General features: G+C 41.3%; 1 protein-coding gene across 1 annotated transcript in view; it reads left to right on the forward strand.

The window, feature by feature from the left end:
• The window catches only part of LOC126183716 (uncharacterized), a 94,722-nt gene extending 72,634 nt beyond the window's left edge, over nt 1-22,088 (forward strand). The window contains exon 4 of the mRNA XM_049925903.1: nt 20,725-22,088. The gene's annotated coding sequence lies outside the window, so the exon portion shown is untranslated. The remainder of the gene's footprint in view (nt 1-20,724) is intronic.
• The last annotated feature ends 1,132 nt before the right edge of the window (nt 22,089-23,220 follow it).

Raw genomic sequence — 23,220 nt, forward strand, 5'->3', positions numbered from 1 at the left:
ACAATTACTATCGAAATCCGTAGATTCAGACTACCAGAGTGGAAATAAGCTACTAACAGAAATAACAAGTAAGAAATACTTGCAAGAATACAACAAATACAAGTAAGAATACTTGTATCAAAGTAAATGAAACTGACAGAAAAATTTTGCCAGATCGCTACATTACTCAAGGCCAGTTGTACAGTCCCCTGGTTAGCAGCCGCTTGAAGCTCTTTTCTCGAAATAGCGCGGAAAACGCGTTGTACGAACACATAATAACGCCTAACCGGAGAATAAACGCGGCATAACTGAACCGATGGATCTGGTAGGATTAGTGAGGTTAACAGGGGATAAAGCTTTCACAATGGCAGGAATACTTACAGAATTAACGATAACAAGATTGTTTGTTAGAACGGGGAAAGAGAAGAGACGGGAACATCACACAAATCATATGGAAGGATATGACGATTCGAAATTTATATACAAATTTCAAAGTATTACTTTTCGATCTCATGCTAGAGAAACTGGAGCATACGAATGAAATATGAAACTATTTCCTAACATAAAACCTTTTGCTCGTAGTAGGCCTACTAGGCATTTGATATTGGTACTTTGTGAATTATATTCTATCGTGCTATTTATGTAAATGTGAGACACATGAAAATGACCATTTGTGCCAAAATAGTTTCGCTTATTTCGGGCGTTACAATTGTTACGACATTAAAGGCAATGACAAAATAGACGTAATCAAATCGAGAAACCACGCCAGGCTGGGTACAATTCGTATTAACAGCTTTTTCAGTATTAGGCAACATTTCGATTTTTATGCAGCAAAACGTTTGACGAACTTGGATAAGGTAATAGATTCTTTCGCGGAAAGGAAAGCACGCCATGTAAAGCTGTAGCAAGATTAGAGAGAAAAAATGCCAGGACCTAAGGATTGAAGAAACATGTAGTGTCTTGTTTGTCTTTACTGGTTTCAAGTTTCCTATATTTAATTTTATGTCACACGAAAGAGGAAGTTATTAGCTAACAGGCAAGAAAGAGTGCAAATTTTCTGATGAGTTCTTATTTTTCCAATCACAAATAATCCCACACAGTATTGAGAGTTTTTTAAGGGGGGGTAGGACGTCAAACAAGCCGACTGGGAGCAGGAGAGGCACCACAGGACATTTTAATTTCCACTGTCCTGAATATAAGTTTGATGGCTTCCAATACAAAACAGTCACATTTGAATTACACAGAGCAAAATACGGTGACGTGCGATAAAAGAATGCTGTGTGAAGAGGCATAGCACTGCACTTTGGCACACTCAAGACCAAATAACATGTCTTATATTTCCTCGAACACGTATTTTTTAGATACCAAACTCTTCAGAAAGATGTTTGCTACAAAATGAACATATTTTTTGAAAAATCGCTTTTGTTTTTATTTTTGGCCTCCTATATCAAAAGCTAGTGGGTTTGGGGTGGGGGGGGGAGGGGGATGCCAAAAAAAAAATGGCTCTGAGCACTATGCGACTTAACTGCTGAGGTCATCAGTCGCCTAGAACTTAGAACTAATTAAACCTAACTAACCTAAGGACATCACACACAGCCATGCCCGAGGCAGAATTCGAACCTGCGACCGTAGCGGTCGCTCGGCTCCAGACTGTAGCGCCTAGAACCGCACGGCCTCTCCGGCCGGCGGGGGTGCCACTATCAAGTTTTTGCTCCGCTTCGGAAATACCGTAGATCAGTGACTGTGACTGAACTTTTAACAATACTGTTCCATTGATAAACCTGAAATGACAAAAGGCTATCGGAAATTGTATTGTCCGACATTTTTTTGAATAATGCTTTAAACTGCCGGAAAATTTATTTATTGAGAAACTACCATATTAGGAACAGGTGAAATCCAAATTACATTAACTGTCTTTTCGTCGTCCTCCTAAAGTGAGAGGCGTTATGTCCAGGGCAAGCGTCCAGCAAAAGCAATAAATTACACTGAGGGAAAAAAATCGCAATATCAAAAAGGAGTTGTGTGACATAAATGAAACCTGGTAGGCACGTTTCTTCATCTAAAATATGATGTCTATTCAAGTTTCGCCACAGTTGCATAAGAGTGGTGCTAGTAATACCACTCTGAGGATGCAAATCAGGTTTGCTATAAATACACGCTGTACCGGTTGTGAGCGTTACTTACCTTTGAGATTGGACGTTGTTTTACAGCGACGGTTAATTCTATTTGTGGATGACGCTTGAGTTGTCGTCCAATGATATCACATATGTGCTCGATTGGAGACATATCTGATGATCGAGAAGGCCAAGGCAACATGTCGACACACTGTAGAGCGTGTTGGATTACAACAGGGATATGTGGGCCATTGTTATACCGCCGGAAAACACCCCCTGGAATGCTGTTCATGAATGGCTGCACAACAGATCGAATCGCCAGACTTATGTACAGACTTGCAGTCAGGATGCATGGGATAACCATGAAAGTGCTCCTGCTGTCGTACAAAATCGCACCTCAGACCGTAACTTCAGGTGCAGGTCCAGTGTTTCTAGCATGCTGACAGGTTGGTTTTAGGCCCTCAATTGGCCTCATTCTAACGAACACGGCCGTCACTGCGACTTAGGCAGATCCAGTTTTCATCAGAAAACACAACAGACCTCCACCCATCAGCTCTCACTTCATACCACTGAAGTCGCAAATGGCGGTGGTTTGGGATCAGTGGAATGCACGTCACAGAACGTCAGTCTCGAAGCTGTCCTGAAAGTAACCGATTTGTAACAGTCCCGTTGTGTCACTGTGATGTCAACTGGTGCTCAGATTACTATTGCAGGTGCAGTACGATGTGCCAGAGCCATATGCCCAATCGATGGTCTTCCCTCTCGGTAATGCCAACCAAGTGCAACAGGCATTGAACTCCGACCCACATACAGCACCTATACAACACAATGCATGTGCGTTTGCATGCTTGTGTTCAACATTTTGGAGGTTGCACCGGTTATTAATGTAAGAGCGTTTCACATTTCCAATGGCTTATCTCTCTCTTATCTCAACCTGTGTTAATCACTTAAATATGTTACCTATACGACTGTATTCCCCAAATTTCATTACTATACAGTTTTTGGTGTTGCGTTTTTTTTCTGTCAATGTATTTTCTGCAACTTGGACGACGTTTCGGATGTAATATAGATAATTACTCTCTCCTATTTTTCCAGGTATTGCCATGTTATTTATAGGATTTTGTGCAAGTAAACAGTCCCTTTTTTTAAATTTTTGGTCCTAATTTGCCTTGAGGTTCCTGAAGACAAATATAACACTGCGGAAACAGTAATCGACTAACACTTACCAGTGGCAATGTTGTGTAGGGATGTGTCATAGCATTCATCCACTCCACAAGTGACAACTTCTTTCGCTTGAAATGATAAAAAGTGCGGTAGGCATGCAGTTCTAGCATGAAACCTCATTTGCTGGCTTTATATGCAGCATTTTTGGGGATAATTAACAAGAAGCTTTGCCTTCACGTCAGCTACGAGTTTTTCTGTAGTATTGCCTATTATTGAATTCTCCTCTTCACGTCTAAAGTAAAATTTCCTTTTCCGTACAATTCCCTGATTGTATTTAAACACTTTGAAGCAGCCCGGAAATCAGAAATGTTTATCTCACGAGCCATACAGAGCGCCTAAGCTCGTAGCTTTTTCCTCAGTAATGGTGCATTGACTCTCACAAGCTGTACTAAATCTTTTGAATAATTTTCAAATGGTTCAAATTAGAGATGGGGGATGCGCTCTTGAACTAATTCATAGAGTTGAATCTTTCAAAGGAGTGAACAATCAGTGATTCAGAAAAAAAGAACGGTAGCTCCAAACGTTTCCCACGGCAGAGAGAGAGAGAGAGAGAGAGAGAGAGAGAGAGAGAGACGGAGCATATCAGCAGCGCCTCTGCTGGTCACAGCACAGTGCACGCCACACAACACAGCCAGCGCCGGCCTCTGCCCTGCTTCTACCTTGGCTGCCTGCATTGTGCAGTGCCCCATTGGATTTTGTGTTTCACATATGCCGTGCCATCTCTGTGCGTCGTCTGCCGCGTGCAGTGTCTGGCGCAGCTTAACTTCGCATCACACTCTGTCGGCGATCGTTTCAGTCGTACGTCCTGCCCTCTGGGCAGTTGATGCGAGCAACAGGACAGAGAGCCACCTAGCGGATAACATAGGAACTATTTGCAACAACCTGCTCGCAAGGGAACGGACGATTTGTCTCTGAGCGGGTGAGTTCACCGCTCCCCCCACCCTCGGAACTCGCCCGCTCAACGCTCACCCCACCGTTCTCGACTCTAGCCAGAGCGTTGAGCAAAGCAACTCAGGTGTCACTCTGGTCTCTGCGGTCTTAGCTCACGCAGTAATACAGCTCGCGGCTCGACCTGCTCGACTCAGTGCTTCTGCATCGGAGTTCGTCTCTACTGGATATTGTTCTTCGTAGTAATACCGCTATGTATATTACATTATTATGTTATGTATACATCATTTGTTTTTATTTTATTTTTATTTGTTTAAACTGATCAGATTAGGTTCCTGATGACTCCTCTTACTATAGGATTTTTATTATGGACACTCGAATTTACGCTTTAATTACGAGCGAACCGATAAACGTATCGCAAAATGTGATACACCAATATTTTCCTTGTTTTATTCTGCGTAAGGCTATATGCAGCACTTTCGTTTTACAGTCAAATTTATATTTTTTTTTCTTATTCTGGTACGGATTTTGCGATTTTAGGCGTCTTCTGAAGGAAACGTTCACTTTAAAAATATATGGCTTGCAATGTATTTGTATGAGGTTAATGAAATTTTAATACATTATAGCCAAATATATTGTTAATGTAAATCTCAAGTTACAACATTTTCCAATCACCCAAAAAACCACGATAGTGCAAAATAAATCAATATTCATAAACTTTGTCATATCGTGGAAATTTCAATAAACAATACAAAATTCTTACTCATTATCTGTGTTACTTCAAAATAGGATCAAATAAGATCAAAATACAGCTATAGTACTGGAATAAACCAAGTTTAAAGGGCAATGTGCCTTCCATTTATTTTCTATTGTAAATGAGTGGTGAGTCATGAAAAAGAGCTAATTCATTTCAGGGAGTGAACAGTTCTGATCCGATCTCTGAAAAGAACAGTTTTGCCCATCTCTAGTTCAAATGGCTCTGAGCACTATGGGACTTATAAGATCTGAGGTCATCCCCTAGAACTCAGAACTACTTAAACCTAACTAACCTAAGGACATCACTCACATCCGTGCCCGAGGCAGGATTCGTGCCTGCGACCGTAGCGGTCGCGCGGTTTTTGACTGAAGCGCCTAGAACCGCTCAGCCACACCGGCCGGCTGAATAATTTTCTTTCGCAAATTTCATTTTGGTGCACATTTCATACTTCGTGTAAATCTTTCTTCCATTTATAGAACTCACATTCAGATTTTACCAAGCAAAAGCAGCTCTGTTCTCTGCTTAACTTTAAGAGATTATTTTCCTTTCTTCGGTTTAACCACAAAATTTACAGCTATTTTTGTCACTGAAAACTACTACTGTACATGTTTTCTCTTCACTAGGGAAGTAGTGCATTTTTGCTCTGGTATTTGAAATGAAATGTTGACATCATTCGAATATATGTCCATGAAATTAACTAATAAATAACACATATGAAGGCAATGGTGCCCATACCCTGGGGTAAGTGGGGAGGGGGGGAGGGTGGCACTCCTCTGCCCCCTAGCTCTCAGGGAAAGGAAAGAATATAGTGTAGTCACTCGTTTTTCTTTCAAGAAAATGATTACACACTTTTTTAACAGGGTTGGAACTGGAACTTTATTATAGCTACTTACAAGTCACCATTCATATTCAAAAATATTAATAATACTCCACACACCTAGGTCGAGCCTCACCCCACTACAAACTATGGTATGGGCGCCCTCGTATGTTGGTTCTCAGGAGAAGTGGGTGATTTGAATTGCATGCATGTTCTACATATTTCATAATCAAAATATCCACGGGTATGCTGCCGGTCTATAGTGTCCAACGGGCACAATATTTCGGCGATCAAACATGTCGCCATCATCAGGTGAACTGACGGACTGAGCTCCTGTGAACGTGCCGGCACGGAGATCCGTACGCTATGGCTGCTCAGAGGGAACTGGGTTTGGTCGCGGCGGCGGCCGATTTAAATACCCTCCGCCCGCGGCGCGCTCCCTCCGCCGTCCGCGCCCAGCGCCACGGTCGCGCGGTGGAACAGATTGCGACGGCGTCTGAGATGACGTCGGTGTGATGGCTCTGTCCGCCGTGGTCGTCACAACTATACGTCTGCTCGATTTACTCTTGATTAACCCGATCGCTGGTTCCCAAGCCTTGCTAAGATTATAGCCACAGTCCCGGTTTATGAGGTCGTCATTGGTGCGAATTTCGATGGCCTCTCTAACAACGCTGCCTGTGTATGGCACTCTCGGGGAAAATCGCCCGCATTCTGAAGAAACACCGGGTCGGAACTGTGTTTTGTCCTCCAAATAAAACTCGTGCACTGGTGGGGAGCGCCAAAGATGACCTCGGTTTGAGGAAGGCCGGCGTGTACCAGATTCCGTGTGAATGTGGCAAGTCGTATATTGGTCAGACGATGCGTACCGTCGAGGATCGATGCCGTGAACACCAGAGGCACACTCGACTGATGTATCCGAGCAAGTCGGCGGTCGCTGAACATTGTTTGTCGGAAAATCACTCCATGGAGTATGACCGCACAAGGATTCTGGTACAGACGTCGAGATACTGGGACAGCGTTGTTAGAGAGGCCATCGAAATTCGCACCAATGACGACCCCATAAACCGGGACTGTGGCTATAATCTTAGCAAGGCTTGGGAACCAGCGATCGGGTTAATCAAGAGTAAATCGAGCAGACGTATAGTTGTGACGACCACGGCGGACAGAGCCATCACACCGACGTCATCTCAGACGCCGTCGCAATCTGTTCCACCGCGCGACCGTGGCGCTGGGCGCGGACGGCGGAGGGAGCGCGCCGCGGGCGGAGGGTATTTAAATCGGCCGCCGCCGCGACCAAACCCAGTTCCCTCTGAGCAGCCATAGCGTACGGATCTCCGTGCCGGCACGTTCACAGGAGCTCAGTGCGTCAGTTCACCTGATGATGGTGACATGTTTGATCGCCGAAATATTGTGCCCGTTGGACACTATAGACCGGCAGCATACCCGTGGATATTTTGATTATCAAATACGCCGGGAGAAACTCAAGAATCACATACATATTTCATCTTTGCAAGGTTGAAAACATTAACATTGGAGTCCACATTATTGTGAAATTTTGGAACCTGCACAAAGACAGATACTTTTAGCAAGCACATACGAAGAAAACTCGAAAAATATTAATTCAGTTTTATCTCCATTGTTAACACTTAGTTACTGTTAATTATTATGGATATTAAATTAGTTGCAAATTTGATTGAATAACAATTGTGTCAGATAAACAATCAACAGAAACTGAAATTCACTTTACAAATTATGATCACGTTGTGCGGTGTTATATATTTATTGATGTGCCATCTGTCGAGGATATATTCTTGATGTGTTGCACATGCGCTGTCTGCTACAGCTCCCGTAGGGATGCACATTTCTCCTACCGCCTGGCGAGCTATAAATTTGGCTATTTTCAACATTTAAAAGAAAACAAATACTTGCAGTGTGTCTTAGCAGCTAAAATTCTGACATTGTGTTTCTTCCAGTACAAAAAATTCTGGGTAGGTTTCGGCATATTGAACTGGGCCATTCTCTTCAGAGTTTTCAGTAAAGGAATCTCCTGAATCCAGCAGCCAAACTACTACTCCATATCGTCAAAGCTGGCTCCAGACGAAGGTTACATTGATCTGCTTAGCTTTATTTTCAAGTATTTAAAGGAACATATCCTTGTTGAAATGTTTAGAACATTCATCAAGGCCACAAGCTAAAGAAGTGTTTCCAGGCTTCAGCAAGTCTTTGAAAGATAATGACAAACGGTACGAACTGACACACTTCTCTAATGCGCAGAAAGTACAATAGCCTTACAAGCGTTGGTACAGGCAGAAAATTCAGCAGTATAGGTACCTTGTACTGAGCATTCCTTCACTACTGTGGTGCAGGCAGCAGCCAAGTACTGTCTGAATGCTATGAGAATTTTTGAATAATTTCATGAACTTTTTTTACAAGCTTTAACTAATAAGTGTAAGAGTCTAAGTGACGGTTTGAAAAAAGCAGAAAATGAGAAATCCATTTGCATGCTGCAACAGGTCACATCACATTGGCCATGCTGTGCTGATGATACAAAAGCCCTCTTCTGAGGCTATAAAGCATTAATGAACGCACTTTTTGAAATTTCAGGAATCAAAGAAGAGCCAGGGAAATCATGTATCATTGCTTCATGTTTCTACAATAAAATGTCAAAGATGGAAATAGGGCTGTACACAGTATTTTGGGATGATATCTTGGAACAAGTAAACGAAACTAGTGACATTCTCAGAATACTAGACTGGACGTAAACATGCATCACAGTAAATAAAGAGGATGGGGGTAGCTTTGAAGCATACAAGTTGAAAGATGCTGAGATAGCTGATTGCACTATGTATGAAAGTGAAGCCCAGTACAATTGCAGCATAAATGGACGTTTGTCATCTCTTGACTGTATCCAAAAACCAATTGAAGTGACACCATACTAAAAAAAAAAGTACCTATCTTTCATGGCAGAAAAGGTCACTTTCAAAACTAAAGTTGATATAACCAGGCCTCTAGTCTCCATGTTAAAACATGCGAGCAACATTTTGGTTTCGCACAGTACCAGTACAGAAAGCGATACTTTAATACAATGAAGTTAATAAAATGGAAGTAGTTTCATTAGCATGAAGGGTAAGTGTAAACCAATTATTGAAGCCAGTAACAATATTTGAAATTTGCATTTTAAACCTGTTGTTTGGAGAATTGCTGTGTTTGAATTAAATATAAGCATAATTTGCTTGGTTGTTTCATTCCTTTTGTTATCTTGCATTTGCCCAACAAATGTGTTCCTTACAGTCAGCGTATATAAATGATTTCAGTTTTCATTTTTTACTCCCATAAATTCATTAAACCATAAATTGTTTTGGAAAATATTATACAATGAAATAGTACTTTGGAAACGCTCCATTATATGTTTTAAATTTCAAAATTGCTGTAAAATGCTTTTTTTTGGCAGGTTGCTTATCACAAAATTTCCACCGTTAGGGCCTGTAAAACAGGTTCATCCTGGGAGTCTACACAGTCTAACACAGCCTTACTGGCAACCATTTGATCTGTTCATACAATAGAGGATATGCCTATCGACTACTTCATGTGTGATAATGGCAGCATGCAAATACAAAAAATACACAAAAATTAGCTGAATAGATACCCTAGATGTATGAGCATTCGAATGGCCCAAACTTACAACCAACTGAGCATTGATGGTTTGAGACATTGAGCTGCATCAGAAATGTACTTTAAGGACTCATCAGAATCATTTTTTGGCTATTTGGGAGAGCACTATGAGATGTCAGCATATTTGTATCTCACTTGCCACCTCCCACCCTTGATTACACAAACTTTTGCACAATGAAAGTTTATGAACTTTAAATTTAAAATAAATTTGCTTATTTTTTAGTATAATCATTTATATTGTTATTTCTTTTGTTTGTAAAATACTGGAGTGATTCCAACAGTCCCCACATTACAACAGTTGTGGCAATGAGGACTTCCAGTCCTCATGCAAATAAGTACGTTGCACCAACTAGTTGCTGCTGTGAGCTCAGTATAATGGCTTGAAGTTAGCTGTGTTTTCGCTGCCTGGCATCAGAGGTGCCAACATATGTGCGAAGACAATTTGCGTGTATCGTTTACAAGCACGACTCTTAATAAAACTCTCAGAATCAAACCCTACACCCCAGACAAGCACACTTGAAGATCTTAAAATTAATCTTGAACTTAAGAGGTAACATTCACAAGTGGATACCCATATACAATGACTAACTTGCAAAAATTGTTCAAATCGTAACATGACCATGGAAAATTTTAAACAGAATACTTATCACTGCCACATCACACATTTTCTAGAACACTATAATGCCATACTTCCACTAATTAAAAAAGATTTACTCTAGTTTAACCATAAGATCAAAGGGACAATTATGGAATATAACCAAGTCAACTACAGAGGAGCTGCCCGATCTGCATACTCCAGTGTTACGTTCAGAGTGCTATAATTCAACTCTACTGGCTGCCTACATGCCACTTGCTCCATCAACCGCACTGACAAGGGAATGGTCCAATAAGACATGTCGAAACCTACACTGATTTTTTCTTTTCTTTTTTTTACAAAGGAAGAAGACAACGAAAGAAATGCACTGTCAAAATTTTAGCTGCTAAGAGGCACCGCAAGTATTAAAATAGCTGAAAATTGCCAAATTAGTAGCGCGCCAGGTGGCGGTAGAACTGATGATTATGATTGGTTTGTGGGGCGCCCAACTGCGCGGTTATCAGCGCCCGTCCAATCTCGCCAGTTTCATGAATGATGACGAAATGATGAAGACAATACAAACACCCAATCATCTCAAGGCAGGTGAAACTCCCTGACCCCGCCGGGAATCGAACCCGGGAAGCGAGAACGCGTCCACGAGACCACGAGCTGCGGACTCGCGGTAGAAATGTACGTACACCCCTATTGGCGCTGTAGCAACTGTGCATGCGCAACTTGACACGCACGCACGCACAGCCCAGGTCGGCGGTACGTTTGTAAACTGAAAACAGGGCACAACCCGATCGTAATTTGTAAAGGATGTTTCAGGTTACCGTTCGTTGATAGTTTCTCTGATACTACAGCATACAGTTACTATTCTCTCGAATTAGACACTCAAGTAACATCTATTACAAATTATCAGTTGCTTTTGCAGTATTGGTAAGTGTTGACAATACAGATAAAGCTTCAAAATGGTTCAAATGGCTCTGAGCACTATGGGACTTAACAGCTGTGGTCATCAGTCCCCTAGAACTTAGAACTACTTAAACCTAACTAACCTAAGGACATGACACACATCCATGCCCGAGGCAGGATTCGAACCTGCGACAGATAAAGCTGAATTAATATTTATTGTGCTTTCGTAAAACATACCTGCTAACACTACCTTCTTTTTCTTGCAGTTTCACAGTAATGTGGAATCCAATTAACGTTCTCAATTTAGCACTGATAAAATATGACGAACGTTGTTTCCAGCCGAAATCACCTGCTTCTCCTGAGAACGCACAGATGTGTCATTTGTTAGTTGATTTCCTTGACATTCATTCGCATGATATCGGCATTTCGTTTCAAATTGTGGATATGTTAGAACTAACAGGAAATTAATGTGACGATTCCATGAATTGTGGTTCGGACGACGTCAGTTGTGCCAGTAACAGTTCTGAAGAATAAAAGCTTCCAAGCCCAAAAAGAAAACACGTAGTGCAACAGCTTTCAGCGACAAAGAAAAAGCTATGAAATATTGGTTAAACGAAGTAGGCAAATGCAAGAATGAATTCTATGTAGTAAGAAATATGCGCCAAACGGAAACCCGAAACCATCTGAATGAAAAACTGTTCGAAAGATTTAGAACTGCTCCTGAGAAGTTATGCACCGTTACCGATGGAAATCTACGAGACTGTGCCCTCCGAATTGCATCTGACATGAACATTGCTAATTTCCAGGCTTCGTCGACCTGGCTACGCAGGTTCAAGAAATCGTACAGAATAGGAAGTCGCAAAATTACCAAGTTTACGTCCCGTAAACGTGTAGAGCAGCTGCCAGTGATAATGCTATAGAGAAATTCATTGCTGACGTACGCACGAAATTGCTTCGTGCACACCGCACTTCACCATTTCGGGGTGAAGAAAAGATGGAGTCGGTTGCCCAGTCAATGAATGCAGTCACACAGTCATATACGATAATGCCAGTGACCAGTACGAGTAGTTTACTGTTTCCGCTGCTGTATACCTGTCTTCAAGAACCGCAAGGCAAATTAGGACCAAAAAATGGCTGTTTAGTTGCAAAAATCTTGTAATCGACGTATCAAAATCTAGAAAAATGGGAAAAAATAATTTTCAACATTTCGTTCGAAATGTCCTACCAGCTGCAGAAACTAATTCTTCGCTTTTGTTGGATTCATGGTCTGGACATAACGAAGCCTCTGTTATTGTAGAAGACGACGAAACATCTATAGATGTAGTGTGGATTCCGCCTGGAACTACTAGTGCAGTTCAACCTCTCGATTAAGAATTTTTTCGACAGTGGAAAGCGTTGTCAGGAAATTATCAGAGAATATAATTTCCGATATCTCTCTAATTTCAGGTTTATCAGCGGAACAGTATTCTCGAGCTCCAGTCATTTGTGCATTACCAGTTTTCTTCGCCACGCTTTACGCATTTGATTAAGTGTGCCTGTTATGCAGCACAGTATGCAGAATAACGGTTGGGACCATTTCTGACTCCATCTCAGTTCTGTCTAAATAAACTGTATCAATTTTTCCTTTGTCCGGTGTGCTGGTCTAAGAAAAATGTTCGTTTTTGTAATTCAATAGACACTTCAGATTTTTGTGATGACTACAGGGAATAAACAAAGAACTGTTTCACTGATAGTCAAATGTAAAACATTCAAACATTATTATAACGAATGATCTATAGGAATCGTTATAAAATGTAGTACTGCAAGACGCATTTCAATTCAACAAATTACAAGTCCTCATTGATGGAAGTCGTCTGTGACATCAGAAAATGTCATGATCTAATTTTCTCTGCTAACAGCTTTTATCAGAATTACATGTGCAAGAATTGAACTGTCAATATGAAGTTATTCAAAAAAAGATGTTGGTACAGGATAAGCCAGGTTTTCATGGGAGCAAACAAGCTAACAAGCACAAGGAAAAGACAATTCAGTCTGGTGAGTAGTGGGACAAGCTATGGTCTGGTGCATTTTGTTAGTACAGGTTGCCTACATCAGAGGCAGGTATGCACTCAGGGGCAAACCTATTGATCTCCTTTGACTGGCAGATACTTAAGCTATTGTTTTCATTTGATTGACAGGTCCTAAAACTATTGCTCTGTTAAGTGGTTTTCCATGTCTCTGCACTTAACCTGATGCCCCCCCCCCCAACCCCTCCAACACCCCTCCCCTCTCAGGAAACCTCCCATCACTACTACAGGTACACTTTCAGGTCTGAGTTATTGGAATACCCCCTGTTACTACTATCAGTTTGACTGACTGTTTAATTAAATTGATCAGTTAATTAATCTCTCTGGTGGAAAAGTGATACCCTCTCCCTCACCCCCATGGCAGGAAGTTCAAATTCCATTAGGACAATGCAACTTTACCAAGACAACCACCACTAATCTAAGAAAATAACAGGAAGATAGGTCACTTGGGCTACCCCCACTAACCTAAGTCATCTGACTATCACCTATTCCTAGGAACTGGCGCTAAGTTCGAATTTCGACGGTAAAGAAAGGTCACTCAGGCTTTCTCTATTTACCTAAGAAAATGGCAGGAAAGAAAGGGCAGTTGGGCTATCTCCACTAACCAAAGTCACCCAGCCGCCACCTCTTCCTAGGGATAGGTGGGGAGAGGACTCGACCTGTGCTTGACATATGTATGTATTATTTTTCATGCACTATTTTATTTAAACAATTAGAGGTACTACCACCACCCAATGTGGTCGCCAAGGGGTCCGGACTCCAACTGACCTAGTACACAGTACAACCACCAGAGGGTGCGGTGCTGTCATTCCTCCTGTGACATAATCCAAGATGGTGAGTGGGAAATGGCGGGAAACAGCGTGGTCGCCATGGGGTCCGGACTCCAACTGACCTAGTACACAGTACCACCACCAGAGGGCGCTCTCATTCGTGACATAGTCCTAGATGGCCGCTACGATGTCAGCTGATGACACTAGTACCGTTCTCCAAGATGGAGGGAAACACTGTGTTCGCTACGAGGTCAGGGTCAAGTACACAGTACCACTACCAGAGAGTGCTGTAGTCCATTCCATGACGTAATCCAAGATGTCAGTCTGAGGTGGGGCAAAATTGTGGGGAAAGGTCTCTGCCTGTGCTGGAGATAAGCCTTTATTTTGCAGGCAGTGTCTCCACCACGAGATCTAGATTCAAACTAACATAGTACACAGTATTGCCACCAGAGGGTGCTGTCATCCCTCCTGTAACATAACACGTTTGCCACTTCTCTAGATATGAGAAACACCTTAGTTGACTTTGTAAATTATAGGGATGATTTGGAATCTGTTACATTGCCGACAACGGTATTCATGAGTGGAAATGTCTATTTCCTCTATTTGTTTCGTGTTCTCACATAAAGGTCTTCGCAGACGGGATAAGTTTCTAGTTACTCAATGGTCTAGAGCACGCTCCACCTAGCTAAAGTTTGTGGTTTGTTGAGAAATAATTCCCAGTCTGCATCTTCGGAATTATGTTGTGCAAGTGATTGGTAGGATACTGCTGTGTCCAAATCATGCAAAAATATATTTGTTCTTGTAATCCCAGAGTCTGGGGATGGGTGTAGAGAAAAGCAAGCAGGGAAGCAGGTCCAGACCAGAAACAGTAACGCGTTTGTGTCGAGGGGGAAAGAGCCAAAAGCTCGAACTTGTAGAACATTTCTGAGAGTGACTTCAATCCGCTGACGGCTCTCTGGTAACCCGTTGGGAGTGGATACCACAAACCTTGCAAGGAGATACCTTGTGTTGCGAGTATAACTACGGTGCTGTCTGTCTTCTCGGTATATGTACGAATGATGTAAAAGGGGGGATTTTTGTATGGCGTAGGATATGAATTGTATGTTTACTACATCGATAAGGTATGCGGCGATATATTGCTGGGTTGGAGATCGGTTTCAGGCTCTAATATTCGAGCTCCTGTCCTCAGTAGGAGAGCAGTGTAACTGAGTAAAAATCCTTTCGTATTTGGCAATATGTAGGGCAACCTTGCGAGGTTTAGTTGTTGGTGCAATATGGCGATTAGTGTAAACTAGTTTTTGCCACTGCAAGTCTCGTCTGTAGAAAGAAAAATAAAAGGCGGACTCTGCTTCCACACCAACGGCATCAGTAATTTGGTGGGTAAATTCGATAAGAGCCAATCATAATCCCCCATTCATTCACAAGACTCCTTTGTGCTGGGATATAGGAGTCTATACATAGCGGTGAGAACGTTTGTGTATGTTGAAAGCAGGAAGGGTAACACATGAAAGACAGGGTGCCGCATTAGGAGCGTGAGGAAGAACGAATTTACAGTTTTCCTTGTTGTTCTATCGATAGTGATGATGATTACAGTACATCAACCTGCATCGGTGATGTCTTTCCAAGTATTACATCTGCAGGTGCGGTATTCATTATCACACGCAGTGCCTGATGCCTGTCCTTCATAACACTTGTTTGAGAGAATCTTGGCTGGATACAGCACTTTCCAGAAGCGCTGATCGTAGGACTTTGTCAGATAATTTCCTAGGACTGAGGAGAATCGAGACATATAGCCAGTGTCAGCGTATGCATACTATAATTTTTTTGGGTGCTGTACAGATATAAATGGTAACTCACTGTTTGTGTAAAATGTGTATATATTGCACTGTAAAGTTACTGTGGCTAATGTTGTGGCATGAATGGAGAAGATGAGTGTGTGTCCTATTGTGAGGGACGTATACATTCAGCACATTGATAACCGCGAGGGTATGAGAGAAATTTTTTACATGGAAAATTATGTTCGCTATAGATACTGAGATTAGTTCCAGAACCACAGCCGTCAAGAGGAGACAGTACCTGTACATCGATTGGTGTCAGACTGTAGCAGCAATTGTAATATTTAATTGTAGTTACACTGGTAAATATGTTCCTGGCTTCCAATATTCTTGTGAGTCTTGTATGTATTTGATGATCCATAGGCAACTTTTATGGGTTTAACTGTCAGTGCAATGTAGCGATCTGTGCAAAATAATATTACCACTGAAAGTCTCGTCTGCAGAAAACAATTGCAAATGGTGCTCCCACTGGACCTGCACTGCAGCTATGGATCATCACGCCAGGAATGGTAAACTTTCACATGCCGTCAGCAGCGACATGAGATTTATGGCTCGCAAATAGGTCTTGACTACCGTCCAGTTGCATCAGCAGTGATGCTGAGGTGAACACATTATTTCGAGAAGAATTTCTCAAGTACCAAGTATGAAAGGTATGTCACCGTCTAATGTTTGAGAGATTCAAATGGACACCTGTGCATGGCTTGGCAGCTGGCAACTGCGCCACTTCGTAGGGGCTGTCGGTGCATCTTGACTTCTGGGAGCATCTGAGGTCCAGTGGACAGGGTGTGGTGGGCGGTGTCTGATGCATTATTTTGCGAGCAGGTCTGTCAGCTGTGCTATGCGCTATTTGGATAGTTTACGAGTTGATTTCGTGTCTACATATCTGTGTACTGCATTATTTAGGAGTTTGCATGTCTGTACTGAAATTATTTGGGTAATTTAAGAGTTGTTTGTGTGTCTCCAGAGCGTTATTTAGAAGAAATTTACAGGCATGTGGGCTGTGTGATGTGACCTCAAGCATGTCAGAGCATGTATTTTGTGTCAGTGAGATAAATATACTTCATCCCTAAATAAATTGTTTCAAAATAAATAAAGTACACTCTTTCGCCACCTTAGGTTACATCACAGTAGGGATGACAGCACTGTTGGGTGGCAGTACTGTGTACTAGGTCAGTAGGAGTCTGGACCCCATGTTGACCACACTGGATGGTGGTGGTGCCTGTAATTGTTTAAATAAAATAGTGCATGCAAAATAATACAGACATATGTCAAGTGCAGGTCGAGTACTCTCCCCACCTATCCCTATGAAGAGGTGGCAGCCGGGTGACCTAGTTTAGTGGGGGTAACCCACTGCCATTTTCTTAGGTAAGTAGAGATAGCCCAAGTGACCTTTCTTTATCGCCAAAATTCAAACTTGGCGCCAGTTCCTATGAGAAGGTGACGGTCGGATGACTTAAGTTAGTGGAGGTAGTGCAAGTGACATATCTTCCCATGATTTTCATAGGTTAGTGGAAGTAGTCTTGGTATGTTGCATTGTCCTGAAGGAATTTGAATTTCCCGCCAGAGGGGTGTGGTTGGGGGGCGTGGCACTTTCCCACCAGAGAGGTTAATTAATTGATCAATTTAATTAAGCAGTCAGTCAAACTGATAGTAGTGACAGGGGGTATTCCAATAACTCAGACCTGAAAGTGTACCTGTAGCAGCGAGGGGAGGAGTGTGTGAGGGGTTGGGAGCAATAGGTTAAGTGCAGTGACATGGAAAACCACTTAACAGAACAATAGGTTAAGGACCTGTCAATCAAGGAGAACAATAGGTTAAGTACCTGTTAATCAAAAGAGAACAATAGGTTTGCCCCTGAGTGCATATCTGCACATGATGTAGGCAACCCACACTAACAAAATGCACCAGAACATAGCTTGTCCCACTACTCTGGTGTACCCAGTAGGCCTCTTGCAGGACACCACTGCAGGTGCTAAACCTTCTCCAGATACCTAATCAGAAAAAGGAGATCTGCAGTTTAATGTGGAATCCGAACAACATGTCTGTCATGACCACTCCAACATCTGTGAGAAGTGAACACTCAGTTAAAAATTATAGTGAAAAAGTTGTGGACTGAACGTGATTTTATCCCATGCTCTCTGTATCACAAAGCTCACGCTTTGCCTCTAGACTATTTTTGTTTTAGGAAGGAAAAAAAATATAACCATTAGGTCTTACACACGTAGTGGAAATGCTAGCTGTGTCACCTCTTGAGATGATGCTCTATGTCGGTAATTAGTGCTCTGCTTATAAATTTCCCCCTTAATGGTGATAAGAAGCCACCGAAAACTGGCAGCTGGCATACAAGGAAAATTTTGGACCAGTGCTAAGGAGAGATAGAGATGCAATTCCATGTAAAGACCATGATCTCCATGCGTGTCACGGTTCCATAAAATTGAGACACTTAAATTCTTCCTTCCCTGCGCCATGCAAAATAATCCTCACTGGATAGCAACGTTTCGGGTAATTTGTGGTAAGATCTTACGGGACCAAACTGCTGAGATCATCGGTCCCTAAGCTTACACACTACTTAATCTGACTTAAACTAACTTATGCTAAGGACAACACACACACCCATGCCCGAGGGAGGACTCGAACCTCCGACGGGGGGGTAGCTGCACAAACCGTGACAGGACGCCTCAGAACGCACAGCTACCCCGCGCGGTGCAGAGTTTTGCATTGTGGCTCTAAGAAGATAGAGTTGTATGTTGTATGGTGAATATTAGCTCCAAAAACTAACAACACAGCAACCATAGATTATGTTTGCTACCTCGTGTTCTCTTCTGTTTTCTCTGGTATAATGATAATGTTAATCTTGTGTGGTTCAGTGGTCTCGAGAAAGTGTTTAAATTAGATTTAACTTTGGTAGCTTGCTTGTCCCTAACCAGTTATCCAACTGGGAAAAAGGAACTTACAGTATCTGAACCACATATTGTTTATGGCGAATTTTCATTCCCTCCCCATGTCTTTCAGACAATCTGATTGTGGCAGGCAGGACATTCACACAGTACTGCATTTACAAAGTTGAGGATGATGAACAGTTCTGTAATTCCTGTTTGTGTCAGCCATATGTATTCTTCTCTGTTTTCATAAACATTAGTGCATATACTCTACACAAATTTGAGACATTAAATATGCCATCATACTCTACCCAACAAAATAATTTACTGTATTAAAAATGTTTTCATCTTGTCTTTTAATTTACAGAATCATTCTGACATAACTCTCTCTTAACAGAAAGTTATAAGGGGCAGTCAAATGGAAATGAGACAAATGGGAAAAGTACATAAACTGTTTATTTTGTCACCGCAGTATATGTGGTTCTCTGGACCATGAATATTTTATTAGTTTTCCGACATATTTCAGCCACCACCCTACTTCAAAATTACACGAAACAGAATGACAACAAAGTATGTCATCAGAAGAGCTAGTTTGTATCAATGTATTCCATGTTCATTTGAAGATGGCCAGTGGCTGAAATGTGTCAGGAAATAAAATACTTGTGGAACATACAAGCATATAATTAAATTATGTAAGTGCAACTATGACTGCTGTATGCCATTTTTTGTTCATGCAGTATTCACTGCTGGAAAAAAGGCATCACACTCAAATACTGTTTCAGTAGCACCAGGATATAATATGAGCATATTGAGGAGTTTTAGTGTTAGTGATTCATTTTTTATGGACTTTGGTAATCAGAAATAGCTCAGGAGGCCTGTCTGTGCGCCCTCTGTTTCGATTCTGCAATAAATAACTGTGCAGAGTTTAGAATTGAGCAATGTGAGCAACACTCATTCTGTGGTACAACCCTGTCCCACCAAGTATGTACTCCTGTTGAACAGCTTCAGCCATTTGATTCATGCCACATTGTGGATCTGCCAGATGCTGGAGGGACATGTTGACAGTTGGCTTCACATGTTGAGCACAACCTATTGGTTGTGTACCGCTAGTTTCAACAGCGGTCTGTGAAACATGCCCACATCTGTAGAAGAGGTTCTGGATGTTGGCATAGTACAGATGCACATCAATATTGACACATTGTGTGAGCGTGATGGTTGACAGATCATCCAGGGACAAAATAATGGCGTACGCAGCACTTGTGTTATTTGGGACCATTGGTAACTGTCCGCTTGCAACAGGATTACGATCGCAAATGCCTCAGGCCAGCTAATCAACACCAAGACACCACCAATCATGGCTTTTCTGATGTCGTGAAAGAGTTGACTAGAGAGTGGAGTAGCAACCTCTTGTCTTCAGTGATGAGAGCAGATTCTCTCTGTCGGTGAGTGATGGACATACACGTGGACGGTGTAGACCTGGTAAGCTGTCTGTTCCAGAGTGCATTCACCCACAACACATGGGTCGAATTCTAGGATTCATGGACTGGTGGAGGTGGGGGGGAGGACAGTTACAACTTGTTGTTGCATTTGGTGTTTTTGCAGGTTAAAGTAACCAGTGCCCATTACATTGCTCAGGCTATTATCCCATTGCTGCTGCCATTTATTCGACAGGAAGGTGATGTGCTTTTTTAGCAGGACAATGCATATCCACACACAGATGCTGTGATGCAACATGGTCTTCATGTTGCACAACAACTGCCCTGGCCAGTGAGGTCACCGTATCTCTCGGCAACTGAATATCTGTGGGACATGATGAAGCACGAACGTACTCATTGTCAAGGACCTGCAAGAACCATTGTCAAATTGCAACATAAGGTGCAAGATGCTTGGGACATTCTCTCACAGGATGCCACGCAGCACCTTTATGATTGTTTGCATGCAAGCAAACTCACCTGTATTGAACTTTGTATTGATGTGACTTTTTGCGCATCCTTTAATGTGACATGTGTTTCATCTGGTCTGAATTTTTTATCACATATTTCTAAAATGATAAACTACTTGCCACATCACTTGTGATAAACTGACCTTGATGTTTATGGATTGAATTTTTTTCCCAGCAGGAAAAAGGTCAGAAAAAAAAGTAAAGCTCATTACGAAAAACCACACAATTCTAGAATAAGCATTAGTATGTATGTTGTAAGAGTGCCCATCTCAAAGTATATTTTCTTCCACAGGTTGTCAGCTGTTCAAGGATTGGTGCAACCACACGTGCCAAGACATAAATGAAAGATAATACAGGGGATATACAGACAGCTGTTCTACTTAATACAAATAAACTCGGTCTTCTGAGACAGAGAACCAGAAATGAATTTCTTTTCCAAAAGAAGATTTCAATACTTCCAAATCTCTAACAGCTATATTGGTCCTTTTCTTTATCTCTCACTTTATAAAAAAATGAACACTAAAAATTTGAACATTTATTTCCATTTTATGGGTATTACACAGCATGTTTAATCTACAAACATGGTCAGCTATGTTTAGATGTGTGTGTACCATAATGTAACTGAAAAAGCTGGCAAGATTTTGTTGCTGGAGAAGCTATGTAAATTTAATAAATAGATTTATTTATACTCTATAATGCTATTTCATTCTTTCCATGTTGTGTTTTATATGTAGAACCAACAGGATATATCCTTTATGAATTTGCCTATAGCAGTGCAAAGCAACTCAGTTATTGATCTTTAAAGATCATAGGAGGCACCTTAATAGAACAGGTATTGCATAACATCACAAACTATAGTGCTGACCTGAGACTTTATTAAATTGGTATTGTGCCAATATAGTAATAAACATAAATAAAATTCAATTCAAAATTGAATTATGTAAAACATCTTCTGGTTCTCCCACACTGACCGTCATTATTAAACAGTCAACTAAAACTCGCATACATACTTAACAAGTGTTTTCATTACTCAAAAATTTAAACTAATGAAACTTTTGGCCACATAAAAAGTGGCATTCATTGAGCAGAACAATAGCACCACCAGAGGATTTCTAGCATGGTTATCAGAGACAATGGGAAAACAAAAAACAGTCTTTGTGTAGGACCTTTTGTGTACCATAAACACGACATCCATGTTACAAAGAATAACCATATGAATTGCAAATTCAATGCCACCCAGCTGGAAGCTGTGCAATATTTAACATACTGAGGACTGGTTTTCATCACAACTAAAAGGGTGAAGAGAGTTGCATTAAGACAATCAAGGAGCTCATAAAACAGCTCAGATGAAACAACACATGCAACTCTGTACTGCACAAGACATGAGCACACCATTAGAAATAATGCATGAGATTAAATCAATAAATGAACACAATATTCTAAATCCTTATGTGTTTATATGGATAAGAATTTGAACTGGAAGTCACATATTACAGATTATCTTATCTGCAACTTTGCACTACAGGTAACAGATTTTGGAGATGAAAATATCAAAGTCAGTTTTTCATATTTTCACTTACTGATGTCAGTAGTACCATATTCTTCACTAACTCATCATTGAGAAAAAAAGTGTTTTGTGTTCCGAAATGTGTAATTAGGCTAGATGTCCAGTAAGTGTCCCCTCACCCGGGGTTCCAGGTCACACCATATTTAGTCACTCACAAAGTTTGTTGACAACAATCAAGCAAAATTAAAAAACAGTAACATTCTTGCATGTTAAACTAAAAGGAGAAATGATTTACACCATCATTCATTCAGTCTGCATGTGGCACTGAAAAGAGTGAGACGTTCAGCCATAAAAATCTGAGCACTTATTCCAGGATGTACAGAATTTAAAAGATAAAATTAACTTCAAGCATAAAGTGAAATCATATCTGCTTGGCATAGTTAAGTGGAGGTAAAGGTGATAAAAGTAGCAAAGTAGATTAAGACAATCATGTGAATGGTCAGCTAGTTGATATAATTTTCAATGGCAATTGTACTAAATCATTAAAGTGACTCATTCCACATCACAGCAGGGTATCACAATTATGATCCGTGGAATGTACATATAACTGAACTATTGCATCATGGCATGATAATCAATCTCAGATTATCACCATGCCAGCACCGAATCTTTGATACCACACGAAAGGAAATGTATGCTTGTCTAGTTAGATGTTCTTTACCCCTCTTTAAAAGGTTGTTGTTAATAGCACTGAGGCTTTTAGATACGTGGCCAGTTGCCTGAAGCCCACCCTTGTTAACAGGTTCTATCTGTTTGCAGTGTCTGTACCAATCAACTTCTGGAGGACAGTAGCTGTGAACAGAAGCTTAAGAGCCCAGCAGTAGCTTCCTATTAACAGTCCAACTAGGTCGGCTAAAATTACAAACTATAGCTGTGGAAAGCAAAAATTCCCAAACATATTCAAGAGATGGTCACTGCAGTTTCCAAACAGATTGTGTTCTGGAAGAAAAAGCTGGAGTAAGTCTTTTTGAAACAAATTGGGATTCATACATTACTTGCCCCCTCCCCTATCCCTCCCCAATGAAACATAGACCTTGTCATGGTGGGGTGGCTTGTGTGTGTCTACACACACAGCTAGCTGTACAGTAAGTGCAACCACAATGGAGAGGCATCTGCTGAAAGGCAAGATAAACATGTACCAAAATGCCCTTGCTAGGCTCATACAGCGAATGGCTGAAAGCAAGGGGAAATTACAGTCAGCATTTTTTCTGATGGCATGCA

Source organism: Schistocerca cancellata, chromosome 4 (genome assembly GCF_023864275.1).
Source record: "Schistocerca cancellata isolate TAMUIC-IGC-003103 chromosome 4, iqSchCanc2.1, whole genome shotgun sequence".
NCBI lineage: Eukaryota > Metazoa > Arthropoda > Insecta > Orthoptera > Acrididae > Schistocerca > Schistocerca cancellata.